Below are 27867 nucleotides of genomic sequence, written 5' to 3' on the forward strand. Positions count from 1 at the left end.
CTGTCCAGGAGTTGGCGGATGCTTTAGTCCAGGTCTGGGAGGAGATCCCACAGGAGACCATCCGCCACCTCATCAGGAGCATGCCCAGGCATTGTAGGGAGGTCATACAGGCACGTGGAGGCCGCACACAATACTGAGCCTCATTTTGACTTGTTTTAAGGACATTACATCAAAGTTGGATCAGCCTGTAGTGTGTTTTTCCACTTTAATTTTGGGGGTGACTCCAAATCCAGGCCTCCATTGGTTAATAAATTTGATTTCCATTGATGATTTTTGTGTGATTTTGTTGTCATCACATTCAACTTTGTACAGAACAAAGTATTCAATGAGAATATTTAATTCATTCAGATCTAGGATGTGTTATTTGAGTGTTCCCTTTATTTTTTGAGCAGTGTATGTATGTATACATGCATACACACCTAGACATAAAAATTGCATCTCCACTGCCGGCAGCTCCCTCTGTAATCGCCGACCAATCATTTCCCAGATGCCGCATGTTCCTGGTGCTCCTGTGAGCAGCCAGCGTGGCCTAAACATGCTCCCATGGCTGCAGCGTCTCCGGACTTGTCTCCCATCAAGCGCTTCTTGGACTCCATTGGTTGGTGATCACAGAGGAGCTGCCACCAGCGGATCATGGTGATTTGCCCAAGTGCAATCAGTGACAGAACCTTCCTCGGCGACCATTAATGACCTCAGTGATAGCAGCCGAGGCTGGAAGTTTGGCGTTATAATATATATATATTCTATATATCACACAATCGCTGTGACGACTCCTGCAGCTCCTGATATAAGGCGGGAGGGTTATACTTAGCTGTGACGTGTGATTGATATTTTTGATCATTTTAATTAAACAGGATGAAACAGATATTGGTGCGAGAACCGCTCTCCCTACATAAGTGTATGTGTTAAAACGTCCATTCATTATCCATTTCCTGGGAGGGCAATGAATACTTTTACTTGGGGAGGGGGTCCAATCAAAGAGTCCAGAGGAGGCCCGGGCCTCCTAACAAAAGGCACCACTTCTGCTGTACATTCCTCTTATCAGGGCAGCCCAGGAGGCAAATTCCGACCCTCCTGCTGTGGATCTGACCCCGACCAGGCTTGTATTATTGGAGTTATCCTGAAAATGGGGAAATAATGGACACAGCGTAAAATAGAGAATTACTCGGAAGTGAGGAGCGATTTCCGAAAATGAGAGGCATGACTGACTTATAAGTGTCTGTGTATGGGGCATCGCATATGGAGTAGGCCTTTTAAAAAGTTGCCCCTTTCTGACCAAGTTTTACAATAAAAGGTAAAAGAAAAGTAAAGGAAATTCTGAAAAGTAAATTCAATATGGCGCCTGTGAGCTAGAGGCGACAGTCAAGCAGCAGGTAACAGCGGAAATAGGAGTGACCTTTATTTAAAGAGGCATAACATATAAAAAGGTCTGGGCCTCTGTAATAATAAAAGATCCCAGGTCAGACAAATGAAATAAAAAATGTCCGTTCGCAGTGTCCGACCTGAAAAGGTTCCTTTCATGGTTATCTAATTACGCTACATTCTGTTATTGGGACCCACAGCGATCAGCTGCAATCAGAGTAAACTTGGAAAAAAGTGTTTTAATTCCCTGCACTGCCCCCACAGGGGAAATGGAGTATTACATCATTATCATCAAAATAAATGCGTTGTTCATGTGAAATATGGAAGTTCAGGGTCCTCAAGAGCTAGTAGACCACAACCTTGGAGCTTAGAATCTTTTTAAAGTTCTTTTTTTGTGAACCAGGACAGTCGCTAACTTACAATATTAAGTCTGAGGAAACTGTGGCATTGATTCCCAGATGTCTCACTCATGCAGCATGTAGACCATCGACATAAGGTGACATAGATGGCATAACAGGCTAATGCTGCTATATTCTGTCCTTCCTTAACTATTCTATTTTCAATTTAGTAGCAATGGAAATTTCACAGCAGCACAAAGTATTTAAGGAGTTTAAGTGTGCAGCTGAGGTGGAAGAAACCTTGACCTACCTACTGATGATACCGATGAGAGACCCAGAAAGGAGAGATCGCAAGCGGATGATGATGAAATCAGAAGCAAAACAGCAGCACAGAGCATTTCAGAAAGGCATTGACCTGATTTTGTTGGAGGCTGTGATTTTTATGTGAGGTCAGGGCTGATTTTGGCAGCACCAGTGTCATCATGTGAGGTCACGATATGATAGAGACCAAAGCAAGATAGTGGAACGAGCTAGGCGCCCTGCAGTGCAGAGTATTTCAGGGGAGGAAGCATAAAACACAAGACTATGGTTAATGCAATAAAAGGTGTAGGATTCACTATCAGCAATGGTTAGGAATATAATATAAAAAAAAACATGCCAACCTTATATTTGGCCCTACATTATTGGCCACACAGCAGTGAGTTTATATCGGTGGCATTTCCTGAGGGTTTTCTTTTCCATTTACCTTTCTTGAGATCTAGGGGAGACTGGATCTAAGAATTTTCTAGGACACATGACTTATGACTCAGAGTACAATTTGCAAGAAATAAAAAAATAAGAACAAGTGCAGTGTGGTAAAGTAAAGCTATGACATCTTCACAGCAGCACAAAGTATTTCAGGAGATTACATTTGCGGAATATGTTGAAGACAGTGAACTATCTAATTAAAAAAAAATGTGCAATAAAGTCCCATGTGCACAGTCACCCAGGCTCGCATGAGGAAGAGGCGAGCTGTGATATCTATTGTGAATGGTGATCCTGTGTTATCTACTGTATATAGAGGTGTTATCAGTCATTGTACAGGAGGAGGAGGGGGTGAGCTGTGACATCACCTATTGTGAATGGGGTATCCTGTGTTATCTACTGTATATAGAGGTGTTATCAGTCATTGTACAGGAGGAGGTGAGCTGTGACATCACATATTGTGAATGGGGGATCCTGTGTTATCTCCTGTATATAGAGGTGTTATCAGTCATTGTAAAGGAGGAGGAGGAGGTGAGCTGTGACATCACCTGTGGTGAATGGTAGATTCTGTGTTATGTACTGTATATAGAGGTGTTGTCAGTCATTGTACAGGAGGAGGTGAGCTGTGACTTCACTTATTGTGAATGGGGGATCCTGTGTTATCTTCTGTATATAGAGGTGTTATCAGTCATTGTACAGAAGGAGGAGGAGGAGGAGGTGAGCTGTGACATCACCTATTGTGAATGGTGGATTCTGTGCTATGTACTGTATATAAAGTTGTTATCTGTCATAGTACAGGAGGGGTGGTTAGGTGAGCTGTGACTTCACCAATTGTGAATGGTGGCTCCTGTGTTAGCTGCTGTATATAGATGTGTTATCAGCCATTGTGCAGGAGGAGGATAAGCAGGAGGTGAGCTGTGACATCACCTATTGGTAATGGTGGATCCTGCGTTATCTACTGTATATAGAGGTGTTATCAGTCATTGTACAGGAGGAGGAGGTGAGCTGTAATATCACCTATTGGTAATAGTGGATCCTGTGTTATCTACTGTATATAGAGGTGTTATCAGTCATTGAACAGGAGGAGGTGAGCTGTGACATCACCTATTGGTAATAGTGGATCCTGTGTTATCTACTGTATATAGAGGTGTTATCAGTCACTGTACAGGAGGAGGTGAGCTGTGACATCACCTATTATGAATGGTGGATCCTGCATTCTGAGCTAAGGATAGAGGTGTTATCAGTATTTTAATCTCGTATCTGATGATAATGCGTCTGCTGAAAACTCTTCCTGAAAGGACACGAAGTATGAGTCTAAAATAGCTGCAATGTGAAAAGAGCAAGATTACTATTTTTTTGTTCTTTAAAATACAGATTGTGATATGATAAAATTGGAAAAAAGTACATTTAATATAAAAAGATGGTCAATTTTCTAATGATGCATTGCCATTAAAAAAAGGGTAAAAGTGAAGATAGCGGATTTGGATATGGGCTGTGATGGACAGACAATGCAGAGGTGGCATTAGAGGAACGCCGGGGAGGGCGGAGGTTGGGGGTGGTGGTACTGCTGCACTCGATTTTTACTGAGCTGGTCATTTTGGACGTTACACATATATTCAGCCTGGACACAAAATCGCTGGACTGATTAATAGATGTATGAGTATTTCAGTTAATCAATAGGAGGATTTATAACGGGAGCTGACTGATCTATGTACTATTGTGGTGAACTTGTGACTTGACTGGAGCGAGACGAGCTGAGATTCTCCAATACATGGTGCAGTATTTAAAGGGGATGTCCATGTTTGCACAAGCTGTGCATGGAGCTTAGGCAGACACGGCTGCTTTCTTCCTGGCTACAGGATGATATACTGCAACTTTACTGAAGCGAAGGTACCTAAACTGCAATACCAGACATAGTCTGTAGATAGGGGTGGTGCTGTTTCTGGAAGAAAACAACCGTGTTTTTCTAATCCTCTTGCAACTGAAGACGGCATATTCTACTCTATTTAATACTACCAGGTCCGTGCAACAAGAGTGGAGTTACCCTTTAATGAACTCTTACTTCCATAAAACAACAGGAAAATCGCTGATCTGGAGGAACAAAGTGATGAAAAGTGAGAAAAAAATAAATAAAAGCGGCTTCAGAAACAATCAAGGAGCCAATTTCTCAGAAAATGTGATTGATTTTCCAAAAATGGAAGTGAGCAGCTTGTCATAGAATTTGCAAGTTCTGAAGAAGAAAAAAAGTGGAAAATAAAAAAAAATAAAAAAATGTATATGGAACCCCAAATAATATTTTTATGGAGGGGATATTTTGTATGCTGGACACAGCCGAGTGCTCGGTGGCACTTTATTAAAGGGAATGTTCACCTTTGGCCACTTAGCTGATGGCAAACTTCCCTTACTCAAAGTACATCCATGTGCACAGGAAATAAAGTGCACAACGGGCAGAAGCTACAATGGTCCTTTATAAACTATCGCAGTACTACCATCATCAATGGCGCAATTTGTAGTATTATAAGAATGTAACACTGGCATGCATTATACAAGAAATACCACCATACAATGTGCCAGTAAGGCCGCTAAACAGTGTTCTAAAGAAAAACAGCCGTGCATAAATAATACTGTAACACTATCCAAACAATATGGCTATACATAACGTAAACATACCCCTATATACAGTGGACAATTACTATACAGTACCCATGTAACACTGCCATAGGATATACAGATAATACCGCTAAACAGTGTTCTAGAGAAAAACAGCCATACAGTGCATAAATAATACTATAACACACTATCCAAACAATATAACTGTACAGAACTTAAACAGCATACCCGTATACACAGTGCACAATGAATATACCTATACAGTACCCATGTAACACCGCCATACAATACTCAGATAATACCGCTACACAGTGTTCTACAGAAAAACAGCTATACGGTGCAAAAGTAATAGTACCACACACACAACCCTAATAATAAGGCTATACAGAACCTAAATAACACACTTCTATATACAGTGTACAATTAATATACTTGTACAGTACCCATGTAACACCGCCATACAATATAGAGATAATACCGCTAAACAGTGTTCTAGAGAAAAACAGCAATACAGTGCACAAATACTACTATAACACACTATCCAAACAATATGGCTTTACAGAACCTAAACAGCATACCCCTATATACAGTGCACAATAAATATACCTATACAGTACCCATGTAACACCGCCATACAATATACAGATAATACTGCTAAACAGTGTTCTACAGAAAAACAGCAATACAGTGCACAAATAATACTATAACGCACTATCCAAACAATATGGCTTTACAGAACCTAAACAGCATACCCCTATATATAGTGCACAATAAATATACCTATACAGTACCCATGTTAACACCGCCATACAATATACAGATAATACTGCTAAACAGTGTTCTACAGAAAAACAGCTATAAGGTGCAAAAGTAATAGCACCACACACTACCTTAATAATAAGGCTATACAGAACCTAAATAACATACCGGTACTTCTATATACAGTATACAATTCACATACCTATACAGTGTCCATATAATGCCACCTAATGCTCCCCATTGTACTACAGCTCTGAGGTGTCCTAATAAAACAGTCTCACAGTGCACAAGTAATATTACCACACAGCACCCAAATAGTATGGCTATACAGAACCCAAATAACATCCTTCTATACATACCTACTGTGTACAGTGACAATATATATGACAGCTAAATAGTATCCTATTAAAACAGTCACACAGTGCACAAGTAAAACTACCACACAGCACCCAAATAATATGGCTCTTCAAAACCCAAATAATATGTCTCTATTTGCTATGTACATTTAATATACCATTACCACACAAGGTGCCCAAATAAGACAGCTAAACAGTATTCTAAAGAAAAACAGCCACATGGAGCCGAAGTAATACTACCACATAGTACCCAAATACAGAACCTGAATAATATACCTCTCTATGCAGTATACTATTAATATACCTATACAGTGCCAATATAATCGCAAATTAAGTGTGTAAATTAAACTGCACTGCAGCGCCATATTATTAATGTGAACAGATGGCAGTGCCATATAGTCCTCAAACAATAGCACAAGACAGAGCTAAAGTAAGAGTGTTCTTGCATGAATGAATAATACCGCCATATGATAGTACCAGAGAGGCCACAAGATAATGCTATATGATCTGATGGTGCTGATACACCAAGAGGATATAATTAACATTTACTTTCCAGCCCTGTCAGCATCTCGACAGGACAGGCCTTGGAAAGAGGGGCATCCAAAAATGAACAACCCCTTTAAAAAAATAATAATAATAAAAATTGTATATTTTTTTTTATATATATAATATATAAGTTTTGACCAATCAGAATCTTCCATTTATTTAATCGTTACTCTTAAAGTGACAGCAGCATTCTGACTAGTTCCCACAGGATGGGATGTCAAAAGGGTCATGAAAAAAAAAACAGTGCCGGTTCAGTTTCTGCCAAGGTCAATTCATCAATGCTCCTCCCCGTGGACTTATTTTTATACATTACCCTAAATAGTCCCAAAAAAAGGGAAGGTTTAAAGGGTGATAGAATTAAATGCATTTATAGGTAAAAATCACTAAATCTTTAATTGGGGTTGGGAAAAGAGGGCATAAAAATGGTAAAAAGCTATAAAGAAGCAACCTTCTATACTGACCCCTATAAATAAGGGGGACATCAGTCATGGGACCAGTGCCGCCTCTGACATACTTGCCATTAGACAGATTGCAAGCTCCTGGGCTGAGCTTGTGAATAAAGATGTGCCAGCAGGGGATCAGAGGTCAGAACAGAGATAGCAGCCCCCCACCCCTGACCCTCAATATGCATAACCCCAGGCATCGTGCCGGCCCTCACAGCAACAGATGTAAAGCAAATTGATTTTGGGAGGAGGCGCTGCACGGTATCAGTTACCACCAACTGTTAATCCCCTTGATCTCAGCTCTGGTGCCTGTATACAGAAATCCGACACTAGGAAAATGGTGCGAACAAGATGGCACCACTCAGGTTATGATGTCACTGATGATGTCATCGCTGCGGGCATCAATACAAGGAGACGTTTCCCTCCCATCTCTCTGGGGGAATCAGCTTCAGTGCGGCACAGAGGAGGCCTTTATGGGCTAGTAAATGTTTGCTTCAATTTTCCGTAGAAGCTTTTTATTACCTTTTTTGTTTTCTGAGTGCACAATGGATGAAACAATGGCCGGCAAACCCTATATGGCTGAGGATTTACCACCCGGATTCAGATGTGGGACCCCTGTTTAGAGGAGAGAGTGGGGGGATACTCAATATTCTTGAGGCACCTACTGGATATTTACCCGTCAACCCATCCCTGCCCTACTCACCAACCTCGCCAGCTTTACCTTATCTCGCCCCCTACAGTCTGGAGTGGTCTCAATTAATTGGCACTAATAGAGATGAGAGAATCTAATTTCAGGACCTGGTCCAGCAGCCACATCAGTAGTCCGTGGCCACTGGACTGTGAGCCACCTCTTACCTGATGGCATCAGCAGCTCATCTTTTAATTAGCTGTCCTGGTGCGATGCCATCGTCGTTGGGTGACGCACACACGACATCGTGCCAGCCCGGCTAATCAAATTTCGAGATATATGAGACGGCTCGCAGGTGGCTCCCATCCAGCGGCCACGGACTACTGACCTGGTTTCTATGAATTTATTCGCTCATTTCTAATTATAAACTTGTAAAAAATTGAGCAAATCAGAACGAAAAGAAGCAACAAATCCGCACGTAACGCCTTTTGATGACGAAGATTTTGATACAAAACACTCACAGTAGGTAATTTGCTGGACATGAGCAATGGATAGAGTCGCATCAAATCCCCCCCAGTCCTTTGTGCCACCATTCCCCTATTGGATCACGAGTGTGGTAGAGACCCTGGACTGAAGGGGGCGCCATCACTGGCCGACCATATACCCCTTACCCAAGGGCCGATTCTGACGTCAGCTCTTGGAGACAGGGATGTCCCGTCCACAGGAAAGGTCTAACGGGAAAAAAAAGGCTGATTTTTGCCCCTATTTATCAGCGCCTGCTAAGGAATCTTTGGGCTAAGCCGTTTTTTGCGCAGTATTCCCCATAAAACACCCCGCAGTATACCCCGTAGGAATGTAAAAAGGAAGAAAAATTCCTTGTGGTTGCACTTTCCAGCAGGAATCCGCTCCAGCTCCCCGTCCTCATCCAAGAACCATTCTGCAGGTCCTATAATTTACACCCTGGGATTATCCCAGGCCGGGCAGTTTATACTTCTGTGGCTCGGGGGCTGTAGTCCGCCCGGTCTGGAGGTCTCACATCAGGAGCCTTTGTTCTCCTCTGCAGATTTGGCCAGATCCCCCTTTTCTTCCTCCCGGCGCAGTGATGGCCCCCGCTGTTGTAATTGCTCAGGAATAACCTGCTATGACCATATTGGGCGAAAATCCTAAACCAGCTGATATTTGTCTTGGCTCCCGGCCCGCTCCTTGGCCTGGAAGATTTTGGGAAAGAGACCTATGTTTTGCAGGCTAATTTTGGAAGAAAGTTGTAGAGGAGAAGCAGACTACAGCCCCCTCTCCTCCCTCTGGGAACAACGTGAAGTGATCTCCTCCCGACCATCGCTCCAGGTTTAGGTTACCTCACCGTAACCTAATTCCTGAGGCGTCTGGGAGAGACAGATCCACCGGGCTGGAGATGAACGCCACTGCGCGGGGGGATGGACCCTGTACACAGGGAGTGGGGTCCATCTCACGCCACCTCCATCCCTGTCCTAATGTCCAGCCATCAGGTGTAAATCTGTCATCATACCAACATAGTGGGAGATAAGCGGCGTCCTGAGTCATTGGGCAGCCGCTTATCTCTACAGGTAACATGAGATGGAACAGCTCACAATCTGATCTCACGCCGTCTGCACAGACATGGTCGGCAGATCCCATCCAAGGAGAGAAAGGCTAGAAGCCGAACCCGTTCCCAAGGTCTGATCCTATAAATATGGCCGATCATTAGATCTCACATACGGCAGATATTTAGGCTCATATTCTGCACAGGGACAATGGGGTTTTGTTAGGTAAAAAGGCAGGATACAGGGGAATACTGAGCGTCCGATAATCCAGAAAATAGGAAAATCTCACACTGCAATGCAACACGTGACATGGCACACGATAGAAAGATAGAACATAGATATGAGAGATGGAAGGAAGGAAGAAAGAGAGAAGAAGGAAGGAAGAAAGGTGGATAGATGATGGAGAGATAGATATGAGAGAGAGATAGATGGATAGATAGAAGGATAGATAATGGATAGCTATATAGATAATGGATAGATAGGTGATAGATATATAATGAATAGATAGATATGTGATAGGTATATGGATATATACAGTGGTGGCCAAAAGTATTGGCACCCCTGCAATTCTGTCAGATAATACTCAGTTTCTTCCTGAAAATGATTGCAATCACAAATTCTTTGGTATTATTATCTTCATTTAATTTGCTTGCAAGGAAAAAACACAAAAGAGAATGAAGCAAAAATCAAATCATTGATCATTTCACACAAAACTCCAAAAAAGGGCCGGACAAAAGTATTGGCACCCTCAGCCTAATACTTGGTTGCACAACCTTTAGCCAAAATAACTGCGAATAACCGCTTCCGGTAACCATCAATGAGTTTCTTACAATGCTCTGCTGGAATTGTAGACCATTCTTCTTTGGCAAACTGCTCCAGGTCCCTGTTATTTGAAGGGTGCCTTCTCCAAACTGCCATTTTGAGACCTCTCCACAGGTGTTCTATGGGATTCAGGTCTGGACTCATTGCTGGCCACCTTTAGAAGTCTTCAGTGCTTTCTCTAAAACCATTTTTTAGTGCTTTTGGAAGTGTGTTTTGGGTCATTGTCCTGCTGGAAGACCCATGACCTCTGAAGGACACCCAGCTTTCTCACACTGGGCCCTACATTATGCTGCAAAATTTGTTGGTAGTCTTCAGACTTCATAATGCCATGCACACGGTCAAGCAGTCCAGTGCCAGAGGCAGCAAAGCAACCCCAAAACATCAGGGAACCTCCGCCATGTTTGACTGTAGGGACCGTGTTCTTTTCTTTGAATGCCTCTTTTTTTTCCTGTACACTCTATGTTGATGCTTTTTCCCAAAAAGCTCTACTTTTGTGTCATCTGACCAGAGAACATTCTTCCAAAATGTTTTAGGCTTTCTCAGGTAAGTTTTGGCAAACTCCAGCCTGGCTTTTGTATGTCTCGGGGTAAGAAGTGGGGTCTTCCTGGGTATCCTACCATACAGTCCCTTTTCATTCAGACGCCGACGGATAGTACGGGTTGACACTGTTGTACCCTCGGACTGCAGGGCAGCTTGAACTTGTTTGGATGTTAGTCGAGGTTCTTTATCCACCATCCGCACAATCTTGCGTTGAAATCTCTCGTCAATTTTTCTTTTCCGTCCACATCTAGGGAGGTTAGCCACAGTGCCATGGGCTTTAACCTTCTTGATGACACTGCGCACGGAAGACACAGGAACATTCAGGTCTTTGGAGATGGACTTGTAGCCTTGAGATTGCTCATGCTTCCTCACAATTTGGTTTCTCAAGTCCTCAGACAGTTCTTTGGTCTTCTTTCTTTTCTCCATGCTCAATGTGGTACACACAAGGACACAGGACCGAGGTTGAGTCAACTTTAATCCATGTTAACTGGCTGCAAGTGTGATTCAGTTATTGCCAACACCTGTTAGGTGCCACAGGTAAGTTACAGGTGCTGTTAATTACACCAATTACAGAAGCATCACATGATTTTTCAAAGGGTGCCAATACTTTTGTCCACCCCCTTTTTTAGGTTTGGTGTGGAATTATATCCAATTTGGCTTTAGGACAATTCTTTTTGTGTTTTTTCATTGAAGACAAATTAAATGAAGATAATAATACCAAAGAATTTGTGATTGCAATCATTTTCAGGAAGAAACTGAGTATTATCTGACAGAATTGCAGGGGTGCCAATACTTTTGGCCACCACTGTAGGTAGATAGACAGATGACAGACGCGAGTTATTACAGCGTACGGAGCTGTGATCGGGTGCAGGACTCCATGACTGTTCTGCTCTGGAGATATTAATACTGTGACGGATACACAGAAGGTCCTGGGATATGTAAGATCAGACAGTGATTAATGGATGAGGGATATTTTTCTCTTCTACATTCCAGACGCTTTCTGTGAACACAAGGAGCCATCACTGAGGTCTGAGTGTACACAGGGAGAAGCTGTGCATGGTGCACACAGGAGCATGAGCCGTCACACTGTATAATGTACACCGGTGATTTATCCCACTGCTCGGACAAACACAGGAGATGGATGTCCCTTTAAGAGCAGATTCACACAGTGAGAATGCAGCTGGAGCAGTCTCCCAGAAAGGCTTTACTTGTTTCTGGAGGATGACTTCTGAGAGCCCTAGTAATTTTTTTTCAACATGGGAACGTATAAAACATTACATAGCACAGGGGCGCAAGTCAGAACCAGGAGGTCAGGACTGGAGGGTGGTCAGACAGCATCAGGTCAGAACCAGTAGGTCAGAACTGAAGGGTGGTCAGACGATGCCAGATCAGAACCAGGAGGTCAGGACTGGAGGGTGATCAGACGACGTCAGATCAGAACCAGGAGTTCAGGACTGGAGGGTGGTCAGACAGCATCAGGTCAGAACTGGAGGGTGGTCAGACGATGCCAGATCAGAACCAGGAGGTCAGGTCTGGAGGGTGGTCAGACGGCACCAGATCAGAACCAGTAGGTCAGGACTGGAGGGTGATCAGACAACGTCAGTTCAGAACCAGGAGGTCAGGACTGGAGGGTGCTCAGACAGCGCTAGGTCAGAAAGAAGAGATTAGGACTGGAGGGTGGTCAAAAGGCACCAGGTCAGAACCAGAAGGTCAAGACTGAAAGGTGGTCAGATGAAGATGGGTCAGATCCCGGAGGTCAGATCTGGAGGGTGGTCAGGCTGTGACAGATCAGAACCAGGAGGTCAGGTCTGGAGGGTGGTCAGATGAAGACAAGTCAGATCTAGGAGGTCCGGTTTGGAGGGTCGTTAGACGATACCAGGTCAGAACTAGTAGGTCAGGTCTGGAGGGTGGTCAGATGGAGACGAGTCAGATCCAGGATGTCAGGTTTGGAGGGTGGTCAGACAGTAACAGATCAGAACCAGGAGGTCGGGTCTGGAGGGTGGTCAGATGAAGACAAGTCAGATCCAGGAGATCAGGTTTGGAGGGTCATTAGGAGATACCAGGTCAGAACCAGGACATCAGGTTTGGAGGGTGATCAGACAGCTCCAGGTCAGAACCAGGGGTCGGGGCTGGAGTGGAGGCTGTAACGGAATCGGATCAGAAGTTGCAATGTGGTCGTTGCTTCTAAAAAGGTTGTTGAGAAAATGACAAATACCCTTGATTAGCATTTTTGGACATGCTTATGACCCCCTCTTTCCTCACCAGAACCATGGCACATAATGAAAAGTGCGGGTTTATTAATACTGGGCTGTTTTATGGACTTGTTGAATTCCATATAATTACTACAAATATTCGGGGCAGCTCGTTTGTTTGCAGATATACGAGGTAGTGACACGTTTATGCACAATCCTATCATAAAAACCTGTTTATTGGCTCATAATCCAGAGTATGGCAGCAACTTTATATTTTTAACAAAAACTGATGTTATGACCTACAGATCTGTTATCCGGAGGTTAGCGCTGATCTAAGGTGCTGGTGGACAAGCTCCAAACACAAGAAAGCTCCTCATTATTGGTTTCTGCATGTCACCATTTTATGTAATATAATCCCTCACATTGCCCAGAGGGGGCGCTTGTTACTGGAGTTTCCGATATTGGGCAGTTTTATAGGGAGTCATTTAACCAATCGGTATGGGACAAAATGCAGCAGAACCAACTCAGGAACCGGAAGAAGATGCAGCTCAATGACAAGTAAGAGTCAAAGATTGGGGAGGCCAAGAAACTTTCATAAAACGGTTTATCATCGGCTCCCACCTCCGAAGCCTTATTCCTGATACCACCAGAGCAGCCGCTGTGACAAGAAATGGATCCTTGCAGGACTACAAATGGTTTGAGCCAGGGTAGACATTGGGCTGCAGAGTCTATATGATCCTCTGGTTTTTCCAGCAATTGGTATGGTCCTTGCAGCAGGGTGATCCCCAGATTGTGGTCACCAAATTAGTCACCAGTTGGCAACTGGACGAGCAACGATGTTAAGAGAATGTGGAATGGGACCAGGAAAACAACACCGATGAGACCACACTGAGGAGTAAACAGAAGGGTCCTGGGTCAGGTAGACCAGGAACAGGCAAGTAGCTTGAACATCAAGATAAGGAACTGTCAAGGTCCTGGAACATAAAGAACAAGGAATATAGAGTACAGGAACAGGATGGGAGCAAGAATCAGGAGCATAGAGTACAGGAAAAGGTTGGGAGCTAGAACCAGGAGCATAGAGTACAGGAACAGGACGGGAGCTAGAATCAGGAGCATAGAGCACAGGAACAGGATGGGAGCTAGAACCAAGAGCATAGAGAACAGGAACAGGAGAGAAGATAGCACCAGGAGCATAGAGAACAGGAAGAGGACGGCAGCTAGAACCAGGAGCATAGAGTGCAGGAACAGGATGGGAGCTAGAACCAAGAGCATAGAGAACAGGAACAGGAGAGAAGATAGCACCAGGAGCATAGAGAACAGGAAGAGGACGGCAGCTAGAACCAGGAGCATAGAGTACAGGAACAGGAGAGGAGCTACAACCAGGAGCATAGAGTACAGGAACAGGAGAGGAGCTAGAACCAGGAGCATAGAGTACAGGAACAGGATGGAAGCTAGAACCAAGAGCATAGAGAACAGGAAGAGGACGGCAGCTAGAACCAGGAGCATAGAGTGCAGGAACAGGATGGGAGCTAGAACCAAGAGCATAGAGAACAGGAACAGGAGAGAAGATAGCACCAAGAGCATAGAGAACAGGAAGAGGACGGCAGCTAGAACCAGGAGCATAGAGTGCAGGAACAGGATGGGAGCTAGAACCAAGAGCATAGAGAACAGGAACAGGAGAGAAGATAGCACCAGGAGCATAGAGAACAGGAAGAGGACGGCAGCTAGAACCAGGAGCATAGAGTACAGGAACAGGAGAGGAGCTACAACCAGGAGCATAGAGTACAGGAACAGGAGAGGAGCTAGAACCAGGAGCATAGAGTACAGGAACAGGATGGAAGCTAGAACCAAGAGCATAGAGTACAGGAACAGAAGAGAAGATAGCACCAGGAGCACCGAGAACAGGAACAGGACGGGAGCTAGAACCAGGAGCATGGAGAACAGGAACAGGAGAGGAGCTAGAACCAGGAGCATAGAGTACAGGAACAGGACGGGAGCTAGAACCAAGAGCTTAGAGTACAGTAAGAGGACAGGATCAGGAACCAGGAGCATAAAGTACAGAAACAGGACAGGAGCTGGAACCAAGAGCATAGAGAACAGGAACAGGACAGGAGCTAGAACCAGGACCATGGAGTACAGGAATAGGACAGGTGCTGGAACCAGGAGCATAGAGTACAGAAACAGGACGGGAGCTAGAACCAAGAGCATAGAGTACAGGAACAGGACGGGAGCTAGAACCAAGAGCATCGAGAACAGGAACAGGAGAGAAGATAGCACCAGGAGCATAGAGAACAGGAACAGGACGTGAGCTAGAACCAGGAGCATGGAGAACAGGAACAGGAGAGGAGCTAGAACCAGGAGCATAGAGTACAGGAACTGGACGGGAGCTAGAACCAAGAGCTTAGAGCACAGGAACAGGACACGACAGGTGCTGGAACAAGGAGCATAAAGAACAGGAACAGGACAGGTGCTGGAACCAGGAGCATAAAGTACATGAACAAGACAGGTGCTGGAACCAGGAGAATAGAGTACAGGAACAGGACAGAATCTGGAACCAGGAGCATAGAGTACAGGAACAGCACAGGACCAGGAACCAGGAGCATAGAGTACAGGAACAGGACAGGAGCTGGAACCAGGAGAATAGAATACAGGAACAGGACAGGAGCTAGAACCAAGAGCATAGAGCACAGGAACAGGAGAGGAGCTGGAACCAGGAGCATAGAGTACAGGAACAGGACGGGAGGTAGAACCAGGAGCATAGAGAACAGGAACAGGACAGGTGCTGGAACCAAGAGAATAGAGAACAGGACAGGACAGGTGCTGGAACCAGGAGCATCAGGAACAGGACAGGTGCTGAAACCAGGAGCATAAAGAACAGGAACATGATAGGTGCTGGAACCAGGAGCATAAAGTACAGAAACAATACAGGAACCTGAACCAGGAGAATAGAGTACAGGAACAGGACAGGATCTGGAACAAGGAGCATAGTGAACAGGAACAGGACAAGCGCTGGAACCAAGAGAATATAGCACAGGAACAGGACAGGTGCTAGAACTAGGAGCATAGAGAACAGGAACAGGACAGGAGCTGGAACCAGGAACATAGAGAACAGGAACAGGACAGGTGCTGAAACCAGGAGCATAAAGAACAGGAACAGGACAGGTGCTGGAACCAGGAGCATAAAGTACAGAAACAGGACAGGAGCTGGAACCAAGAGCATAGCGTACAGGAACAGGACGGGAGCTAGAACCAGGAGCATAGAGTACACGAACAGGATGGGAGCTAGAACTAGGAGAATAGAATACAGGAACAGGACGGGAGCTAGAACCAGAAGCATAGAGAACAGGAACCGGACAGGAGCTAGAACCAGGAGCATAGAGTACAGGAACAGGACAGGATCTGGAAGCAGGAGAATAGAGTACAGGAACAGGACAGGAGCTAGAACCAGGAGCATAGAGCACAGGAACAGGACAGGTGCTGGAACCAGGAGCATAAAGAACAGGAACAGGACAGGTGCTGAAACCAGGTGTATAAAGTACAGAAACAATACAGGAACCTGAACCAGTAGAATAGAGTACAGGAAAAGGACAGGATCTGGAACATGGAGCATAGTGAACAGGAACAGGACAAGCGCTAGAACCAAGAGAATAGAGAACAGGACAGGACAGGTGCTGGAACCAGGAGCATAGAGTACAGGAATAGGACGGGAGCTAGAACCAGGAGCGTAGAGTACAGGAACAGGACGGGAGCTAGAACCAGAAGCATAGAGAACAGGAACAGGACGGGAGCTAGAACCGGGAGCATAGAGTGCAGGAACAGGACGGGAACTGGAACCAGGAGCATAGAGTACAGGAACAGTATCAGGAACCAGGAGAATAGAATACAGGAACAGGACAGGAGCTAGAACCAGGAGCATAGAGTACAGGAACAGGATCAGGAACCAGGAGAATAGAATACAGGAACAGTACAGGAGCTAGAACCAGGAGCATAGAGTACAGGAACAGGACAGGAGCTGGAACCAGGAGCATAGAGTACAGGAACAGGACAGGAGCAGGAACCGGGAGAATAGAGTACAGGACAGGACAGGTGCTGGAACCAGGAGCATAAAGAACAGGACAGGTGCTGAAACCAGGAGCATAAAGTACAGAAACAATACAGGAACCTGAACCAGGAGAATAGAGTACAGGAAAAGGACAGGATCTGGAACAAGGAGCATAGTGAACAGGAACAGGACAAGCGCTGGAACCAAGAGAATAGAGCACAGGAACAGGACAGGTGCTGGAACTAGGAGCATAGAGTACAGGAATAGGACGGGAGCTAGAACCAGGAGCATAGAGTACAGGAAAAGGACGGGAGCTAGAACCAGGAGAATAGAGTATAGGAACAGGACAGGAGCTAGAACCAGGAGCATAGAGTACAGGAACAGGACAGGTGCTGGAACAAGGAGCATAAAGAACAGGAACAGGACAGGTGCTGGAACCAGGAACATAAAGTACATGAACAAGACAGGTGCTGGAACCAGGAGAATAGAGTACAGGAACAGGACAGGAGCTAGAACCAGGAGAATAGAGTATAGGAACAGGACAGGAGCTAGAACCAGGAGAATAGAGTACAGGAACAGGACACGACACGTGCTGGAACAAGGAGCATAAAGAACAGGAACAGGACAGCTGCTGGGACCAGGAACATAAAGTACATGAACAAGACAGGTGCTGGAACCAGGAGAATAGGGTACAGGAATAGGACAGGATCTGGAACCAGGTGCATAGAGTACAGGAACAGGACAAGATCTGGAACCAGGATCATAGTGAACAAGAACAGGACAAGCGCTGGAACCAAGAGAATAGAGCACAGGAACAGGACACGACAGGAGCTGGAACCAGGAGAATAGAGTACAGGAACAGGACAGGATCTGGTACCAGGAGAATAGAGTACAGGAACAGGACAGGTGCTGGAACCAGGAGCATAAAGAACAGGAACAGGACAGGTGCTGAAACCAGGTGTATAAAGTACAGAAACAATACAGGAACTGAACCAGGAGAATAGAGTACAGGAAAAGGACAGGATCTGGAACATGGCGCATAGTGAACAGGAACAGGACAAGCGCTGGAACCAAGAGAATAGAGAACAGGACAGGACAGGTGCTGGAACTAGGAGCATAGAGTACAGGAATAGGACGGGAGCTAGAACCAGGAGCATAGAGTACAGGAACAGGACAGGAGCTAGAACCAGAAGCATAGAGAACAGGAACAGGATCAGGAACCAGGAGAATAGAATCAGGAACAGGACAGGAGCTAGAACCAGGAGCATAGAGTACAGGAACAGGATCAGGAACCAGGAGAATAGAATACAGAAATAGGACAGGAGCTAGAACCAGGAGCATAGAGTACAGGAACAGGACGGGAGCTAGAACCAGAAGCATAGAGAACAGGAACAGGACGGGAGCTAGAATCAGGAGCATAGAGTACAGGAACAGGACGGGAACTGGAACCAGGAGCATAGAGTACAGGAACAGTATCAGGAACCAGGAGAATAGAATACAGGAACAGGATAGGAGCTAGAACCAGGAGCAGGATCAGGAACCAGGAGAATAGAATACAGGAACAGGACAGGAGCTAGAACCAGGAGCATAGAGTACAAGAACAGGACAGGAGCTGGAACCAGGAGCATAGAGTACAGGAACAGGACAGGAGCAGGAACCGGGAGAATAGGGTACAGGACAGGAGAGGTGCTGGAACCAGGAGTATAAAGAACAGGAACAGGACAGGTGCTGAAACCAGGAGCATAAAGTACAGAAACAATACAGGAACCTGAACCAGGAGAATAGAGTACAGGAAAAGGACAGGATCTGGAACAAGGAGCATAGTGAACAGGAACAGGACAAGCGCTGGAACCAAGAGAATAGAGCACAGGAACAGGACAAGTGCTGGAACTAGGAGCATAGAGTACAGGAATAGGACGGGAGCTAGAACCAGGAGCATAGAGTACAGGAACAGGACAGGTGCTGGAACAAGGAGCATAAAGAACAGGAACAGGACAAGTGCTGGAACCAGGAACATAAAGTACATGAACAAGACAGGTGCTGGAACCAGGAGAATAGAGTACAGGAACAGGACAGGAGCTAGAACCAGGAGAATAGAGTACAGGAACAGGACAGGAGCTAGAACCAGGAGAATAGAGTACAGGACTATATAAGGCTTCTGTTTTTAACACTATATTCTTTAATCCAAGAAACTGAAAATCCCAATTGTTGCTGATGCATAAATAATTCTATAGTGGTGGGGGGCACTTCTGGTCAATCAATAGTCAGGGAGCCATCAGATAGCGACTGCCATCCCTACAAAGCCATAATCCTATAAAAGGAGCATCAATTACTCCACATTTGTCTTCCCCGATCCTGGACAAGGAAAATCTTATTATGATCTATGTTGCGGGCATGTCATTGCATCCCATTATTGTACTTTAGAACGAGCTACAAGGGGCGACGCATGAGGCAATACGACATTCAGCAGGAGACGTGGCCTACAGCACCTTCGGATGTCGCCGTGCCCAGTGGATCCTGTGGAGAATGATGGCTCTCAGGCACAATCTCATGGGGCAAAATAAACCTGTGAAAACATTATATGAGCCCCAACATGATAAAAAATTGCAGCTCACCACGTGAAAATCAAGTCCGCTCAGTATTGGCCTATGTAAAAGGACCCGAAAGATGACCAGACGGACCATCTCACGTATATGGGGGGGTCCTAAAGGTAGATTTTGGATTCTCGCAGGAGATGACTCACTGCCAAAGGGGTCTTTGAACTGTTTATGCCCCTCTCCCATTGGGGGGGAGCCAGGAGGATATAGCTACTGGCCCCTGCCCCTAAATGTCCCACCAACCTACCACCTCCCCAAATCCAGAACTTGCCCCCAATACGAGCGTGACCATGGTGGATGGAAGGATTTGCCATGCAGCAGTTGGGGAAAGCTCTTTTCCGTGTGTTGTGAGATAGAGATGAGTCGCGTCAGGATGGATCTGAGGCGGGGAGGTGACATAAGAGCGGGGGTAACTACATCACTGGGGTTACACTGGCGCTGGCTCCAGCAGGGGGTGAGCTGTGACTACATGGCGCTCTTCTCTCCCATCACTGGGGTTACACTGGCGCTGGCTCCAGCAGGGGGTAAGGTGTGACTACATGGCTCTCTCCTCTCCCATCACTGGGGTTACACTGGCGCTGGCTTCAGCAGGGGGTGAGCTGTGACTACATGGCTCTCTCCTCTCCCATCACTGGGGTTACACTGGCGCTGGCTTCAGCAGGGGGTGAGCTGTGACTACATGGCTCTCTCCTCTCCCATCACTGGGCTTACACTGGCGCTGGCTTCAGCAGGGGGTGAGCTGTGACTACATGGCGCTCTCCTCTCCCATCACTGGGGTTACACTGGCGCTGGCTTCAGCAGGGGGTAAGGTGTGACTACATGGCTCTCTCCTCTCCCATCACTGGGGTTACACTGGCGCTGGCTCCAGTAGGGGGTGAGCTGTGACTACATGGCGCTCTCCTCCCCCATCACTGGGGTTACACTGGCGCTGGCTCCAGTAGGGGGTGAGCTGTGACTACATGGCGCTCTCCTCCCCCATCACTGGGGTTACACTGGCGCTGGCTCCAGTAGGGGGTGAGCTATGACTACATGGCGCTCTCCTCCCCCATCACTGGGGTTACACTGGCGCTGTCTCCAGTAGGGGGTGAGCTGTGACTACATGGCGCTCTCCTCTCCCTGCCGCCGGCAACCTCCACTTCTCCTCTCATACACAAACACACCGAGAGGAAATGGCAAAAGCTAAAAATACTAGGAGGCATAAAACCCAACGTAATCTTGATATCCTTTCCCAGTGCCGGAGTCAATGAAACAATGCGAGATTATCATTAGCCACAAGCCGGGAATCAATGGCTCCTTCATATCAATGGATCTCTATTTACTTTGTCACTTCCCCCGGCATTGTTACTGGGGATTGTGCGAGTATATAAATTACATAAGTGTTTATGGGGGCCGGACACGTACCACACACTGTAGGACAATCGGAAATCAGGTCCCTGCTCTTAAAAGGCCCCCAATAATGTATAATGGTATAACAGGGACGAAATAGGGTTCTGAGCAGCCTATATGACCCTATCCCTATAAGGCAACCTGCTGAACCCTAACCCCATAGGGGATCCTTACATATCTCTATAGGTCAACCTGCTCAACCCTAATCCCATAGGGGAATCTTACATATCTCTATAGGGTAACCTGGTCAACCCTAATCCCATAGGGGAATGAATCTTACATATCTCTATAGGGCAACCTGCTTAACCCTAAACCCATAGGGGAATTTTACATATCTCTATAGGGAAACCCGTTCAACCCTAATCCCATAGGGGAATCTTACATATCCCTATAGGGCAACCTGCTCAACCCTAATCCCATAGGGGAATCTTACATATCCCTATAGGGAAACCTCCTCAACCCTAACCCAATGGGGGAATCTTACATATCCCTATAGGGAAACCTGCTCAACCCTAATCCCATAGGGGAATCTTAAATATCTCTATAGGGCAACCTGCTCAACCCTAATCCCATAGGGGAATGAATCTTACATATCTCTATAGGGCAACCTGCTTAACCCTAATCCCACAGGGGAATGTTACATATCCCTATAGGGCAACCTGCTCAATTCTAACCCCATGGGGGAATCTTACTTAACCCATAGGGCAACCTGCTCAACCCTAATCCTATGGTTCATTTTACATAATCCTAAACCCATGAGAGAATTTTATATAACCCTAAAGCCATGGGGCATCCTACATAACCTATAGGGCAACCTGCATAACCATAACCCCATGAAGGTAACCTGCTCAGCCTCAACCAAATGGGGAAACCTTATATAACCTTAACCCCATGAGGGGCAACCTGCTCAACTCTTACCGCATGGGGAAATCATACATAACCCTAGACCCCCAAGGGGACAACCTGCTCAATAATAATCCATTGGGAAACATTAAATAACCCTAAACCCCCATGGGGGCAACCTGCTCAATAATAATCCCATAGGAAAATGTTACATAACCATAACCACATGGGGGCAACCTGCTCAACCTCAACCCAATGGGGGAATCTTATATAATCTTAACCCCATGGGGGCAACCTGCTCTAACTCTAATAATCCCATAAGGAAACATTACATAACCCCATGGGGTCAACCTGCATTTTCAGAGGCAATGGGCCGATTGTATGTGGAAATGCAATACCCCTATAGTCACAGTCCGAGTACAGAAATGTTATATAACTGGATACTCCTATGTGGCTAGGTAAAGCTTTGCACTCGGCCCCTACAGATTTAATCTGTGCCTCTGAGCGAGGATCCTCCATAGGTCTAGAATTACCCCATATATATGGTTAGTGGAATAAATCCCTGGCTACTAAGGTTCCTATTTGTGCCAGGATAATACTAAGGACGTGTTCTGTATACCTGATGGTAAGCGCTTGGTGTCCAATCTGGGTGGTATACAGGAACATACAGGATGTATATATTGTTTTCCGCATTTGTTGGCAGAACCTGTTGGATTTCATAGAATCCTCAGGAAAACCGGGATCAGACGGTCTGAATTTTACCTTTTATTAAATATTTTTTTCATAGAGAGAAGTGTCACCAGGGGTGTAATAGCTGCTTATCTCCATCTGTTGAAATAATATGGATAATGAGCATGTTAGTATTATATACGTGTACATTTCTTTATGATGCAGCTTTTCTGGCATGCTGGGAGTTGTAGTCCCACAACAGCTGGGAAGCATCAGGTTGCAGATCACCGTCATACAAGCCTTATGTACTTTCCCTTTTTTAGGATCAGCACCCAGATCGCTCTTGATGAGTGACTCTCACTGTGGTACGTGTGGTGCGTCAGCAGAGACTTGTGTAGGTATCAGTGACCCCGGCATAAATGGGGGAATTTTTTTTCAGAGCTGCAGGAGAATGGAACCTCTGTCTTCAGAGCGGCCCCCCTATAGCACTGGAGAGGGTCACATATTCTGCCCCCCGGCAGTAGGAGACATTCTGGACAATGGAGGGCTCAAATATATAGCCCGGACCCCTCCTTGCTGTATTGTGCAGGGTCATGTGCTCGGCCGCCCAGGCTGACTAAACTGTGCGGATCTGGAGGGTCCGGCACAATGACTGCGATGTGCTCATCTGTATCCACAGGCCTATGGGAATACAAAGCTGTGACACACATCTTATAGAACCCTCCGCATCTGTGTGGCGCATCTATGGAGGTCTTAGGTGGGACTGGTGGAGAACCCAGAAGTTGGACCAACAATTAGATTTATATAGCTGGAATATCCCTTTAAGAATGTAATCCCTTGTCCGTCATGGGGTTGTCCCCCAGTAACTAGATGATTGACCCCTCACTGATACATGGTAGTTGGGCCATTGATTTTAATGGTTACCTAAAATCCTCAAGCAAGAGCTGTTAATTGTGGCAGCTCTGCTCAAAATAAAGGGGGTATGAGCGCCCCAATATAGATGAGTTTTACAAGGGGTTGACGTTTGGCAAAGCATCCTCTGATAATAAGCTGATCACTTCGCTGGAATCCCTAGTGATCGACTCAGATCTGCGGGGGGGGGGACCCAGCAAAAAGCAATCAAGTGTGTGGCCACTGGGGAAGGGAAACATTACACCCCCATCCCATGGAAATCATAGGGTGCCAGGACGAGCCGGGTCCCCCGGAGCCAGAGACAGGCTTTGGGGGCCATTGGGATAGTATGAAGGTCCCGAAAGGGGTTTTATAAGGCTGACATACCCTATAATTAAATATATAAATCATACCCATTTGCTAGATCTATATGTATGTGTTGTTGTTTTTTTCGTTTGTACAACACCACGGAACATGTTGGTGCCACGATAATAAAGAACACAATAATGTAGGACCCCACTGTGTGGTCTCAGCGGAGTCGTATAATATATAATAGGGGCCCCATGACTGTGAATACAGAGGTCGACCCTCCTGGTCCCTGATGAGTTATGACATGAGATGGGGAGGGGGCTCCTTCTGAAGGCTGAAGACTAGATGTAGGTCACTGGTGAAGGGTGCTGACCTGAAAGATGGGAGGGAAGGGGCTCGAAGAGGACACAGGTTCAGCTCCTGGCGGTGACCTCAATAATTGACTCTCAGAAATAAGGGATTATTGTTGCAAAAAAAAAACCAGGATTTTAAGGGTCTTCGTCATCCGCGCTGAAAATGAGTTTAGGCGATGAAGTCCTCACGGGATTGAGGAAAAATCAGCTCCAAATCGTGAAGATTTGCCCGGGTCTTCAATCTTTGCAATGCAGAAGGTGTAATCCGGCCTGAAAGTCCGCACCACGGGGGGTTAACAGAAAATCTCATTCACAATTCTGGATAGTATCAGTCCCATGTGAATATACCAAGATTACCAGTGTTTGTTACAATGTATCATTGCAGGTAAAGAGCCTAAGGATACATTGTAGCAAACCCTCAGCAGTGTTAGGTCCATGGCAAGCTGTTTTGAGCTCTACACAGGGGGCTTAACTATAGTGGGTGTTATAGGTAGCGTTACATGTAGGATATGGGCAGACATTCTGCATTTAGGGAAATAAAAATCCATACCTTGACAGAAGTGATGTCTTGTCACAGCCGCTTGCTCTCTGTTATCAGCCGCTTCAGCAGCACAGAAGGTGGTCTCCGCACAGGAGGGGGAAGGTAGCCCTTCCCTGTAATGAAATCCACATATAAGATGTCTTTAGCACTGATAAGCTGGGAGCCATACACGAATACATCTCTGAATGTTATTATTAGCATTTTTTTCTGTGTTTAATCAGAGCAGAAGGAAATGGGTGTGCGAGGCTGGAACTGCCTGGGAGTAAAGACAGGCATCTGGAGAAATGGAAAAATAGAGACATATTGAGCCAAAACAATCGCTTTATTACTCATCAAAAAAATCCTCGGATAATCCCGACGTGAATATATGCTGCACAGACACAATGGCACGGAGCAGCGCTCCCAACAGAGTACGCAGCAAGGAGCACTCCCGCCCTCTGCTGCTCACATCAAGTACTGCAATGCTTATTTATTTTTTTAAATTTCTCCTAATTGTCACTTTGGCCTTCATCTATTTGGGCATTTAATGTTATATTCAACATTTTCAAGAAACTTTTTTTTCTACCCAGATTTATTCTTATGGCTGGTTTGGATCTCCTGGAGGTTTATTCTTATGGCTGGATTGGATCTCCTGGGGGTTTATTCTTATGGCTGGTTTGGATCTCCTGGAGGTTTATTCTTATGGCTGGATTGGATCTCCTGGGGGTTTATTCTTATGGCTGGTTTGGATCTCCTGGAGGTTTATTCTTATGGCTGGATTGGATCTCCTGGGGGTTTATTCTTATGGCTGGTTTGGATCTCCTGGAGGTTTATTCTTATGGCTGGTTTGGATCTCCTGGAGGTTTATTCTTATGGCTGGTTTGGATCTCCTGGGGGTTTATTCTTATGGCTGGTTTGGATCTCCTGGAGGTTTATTCTTATGGCTGGTTTGGATCTCCTGGAGGTTTATTCTTATGGCTGGTTTGGATCTCCTGGAGGTTTATTCTTATGGCTGGTTTGGATCTCCTGGAGGTTTATTCTTATGGCTGGTTTGGATCTCCTGGGGGTTTATTCTTATGGCTGGTTTGGATCTCCTGGTGGTTTATTCTTATGGCTGGTTTGGATCTCCTGGGGGTTTATTCTTATGGCTGGTTTGGATCTCTGGTGGTTTTATTCTTTTGGCTGGTTTGGATCTCCTGGAGGTTTATTCTTATGGCTGGTTTGGATCTCCTGGAGGTTTATTCTTATGGCTGGTTTGGATCTCCTGGAGGTTTATTCTTATGGCTGGTTTGGATCTCCTGGTGGTTTATTCTTATGGCTGGTTTGGATCTCCTGGGGGTTTATTCTTATGGCTGGTTTGGATCTCCTGGTGGTTTATTCTTATGGCTGGTTTGGATCTCCTGGAGGTTTATTCTTATGGCTGGTTTGGATCTCTGGTGGTTTATTCTTATGGCTGGTTTGGATCTCCTGGAGGTTTATTCTTATGGCTGGTTTGGATCTCCTGGGGGTTTATTCTTATGGCTGGATTGGATCTCCTGGAGGTTTATTCTTATGGCTGGTTTGGTTCTCCTGGGGGTTTATTCTTATGGCTGGTTTGGATCTCCTGGGGGTTTATTCTTTTGGCTGGTTTGGATCTCCTGGGGGTTTATTCTTATGGCTGGTTTGGATCTCTGGTGGTTTTATTCTTATGGCTGGTTTGGATCTCCTGGAGGTTTATTCTTATGGCTGGTTTGGATCTCCTGGGGGTTTATTCTTATGGCTGGTTTGGATCTCTGGTGGTTTTATTCTTTTGGCTGGTTTGGATCTCCTGGAGGTTTATTCTTATGGCTGGTTTGGATCTCCTGGAGGTTTATTCTTATGGCTGGTTTGGTTCTCCTGGGGGTTTATTCTTATGGCTGGTTTGGATCTCCTGGAGGTTTATTCTTATGGCTGGTTTGGATCTCCTGGAGGTTTATTCTTATGGCTGGTTTGGATCTCTGGTGGTTTATTCTTATGGCTGGTTTGGATCTCCTGGAGGTTTATTCTTATGGCTGGTTTGGATCTCTGGTGGTTTATTCTTATGGCTGGTTTGGTTCTCCTGGAGGTTTATTCTTATGGCTGGTTTGGATCTCCTGGAGGTTTATTCTTATGGCTGGTTTGGATCTCCTGGAGGTTTATTCTTATGGCTGGTTTGGATCTCCTGGGGGTTTATTCTTATGGCTGGTTTGGATCTCCTGGTGGTTTATTCTTATGGCTGGTTTGGATCTCCTGGGGGTTTATTCTTATGGCTGGTTTGGATCTCTGGTGGTTTTATTCTTTTGGCTGGTTTGGATCTCCTGGAGGTTTATTCTTATGGCTGGTTTGGATCTCCTGGAGGTTTATTCTTATGGCTGGTTTGGATCTCCTGGAGGTTTATTCTTATGGCTGGTTTGGATCTCCTGGTGGTTTATTCTTATGGCTGGTTTGGATCTCCTGGGGGTTTATTCTTATGGCTGGTTTGGATCTCCTGGTGGTTTATTCTTATGGCTGGTTTGGATCTCCTGGAGGTTTATTCTTATGGCTGGTTTGGATCTCTGGTGGTTTATTCTTATGGCTGGTTTGGATCTCCTGGAGGTTTATTCTTATGGCTGGTTTGGATCTCCTGGGGGTTTATTCTTATGGCTGGATTGGATCTCCTGGAGGTTTATTCTTATGGCTGGTTTGGTTCTCCTGGGGGTTTATTCTTATGGCTGGTTTGGATCTCCTGGGGGTTTATTCTTTTGGCTGGTTTGGATCTCCTGGGGGTTTATTCTTATGGCTGGTTTGGATCTCTGGTGGTTTTATTCTTATGGCTGGTTTGGATCTCCTGGGGGTTTATTCTTATGGCTGGTTTGGATCTCTGGTGGTTTTATTCTTTTGGCTGGTTTGGATCTCCTGGAGGTTTATTCTTATGGCTGGTTTGGATCTCCTGGAGGTTTATTCTTATGGCTGGTTTGGATCTCCTGGAGGTTTATTCTTATGGCTGGTTTGGATCTCCTGGTGGTTTATTCTTATGGCTGGTTTGGATCTCCTGGGGGTTTATTCTTATGGCTGGTTTGGATCTCCTGGTGGTTTATTCTTATGGCTGGTTTGGATCTCCTGGAGGTTTATTCTTATGGCTGGTTTGGATCTCTGGTGGTTTATTCTTATGGCTGGTTTGGATCTCCTGGAGGTTTATTCTTATGGCTGGTTTGGATCTCCTGGGGGTTTATTCTTATGGCTGGATTGGATCTCCTGGAGGTTTATTCTTATGGCTGGTTTGGTTCTCCTGGGGGTTTATTCTTATGGCTGGTTTGGATCTCCTGGGGGTTTATTCTTTTGGCTGGTTTGGTTCTCCTGGAGGTTTATTCTTATGGCTGGT

This window comes from Phyllobates terribilis, unplaced genomic scaffold (genome assembly GCF_046119375.1).
Source record: "Phyllobates terribilis strain yellow unplaced genomic scaffold, ASM4611937v1 Scaffold_7__3_contigs__length_470593459, whole genome shotgun sequence".
Classification (NCBI taxonomy): domain Eukaryota; kingdom Metazoa; phylum Chordata; class Amphibia; order Anura; family Dendrobatidae; genus Phyllobates; species Phyllobates terribilis.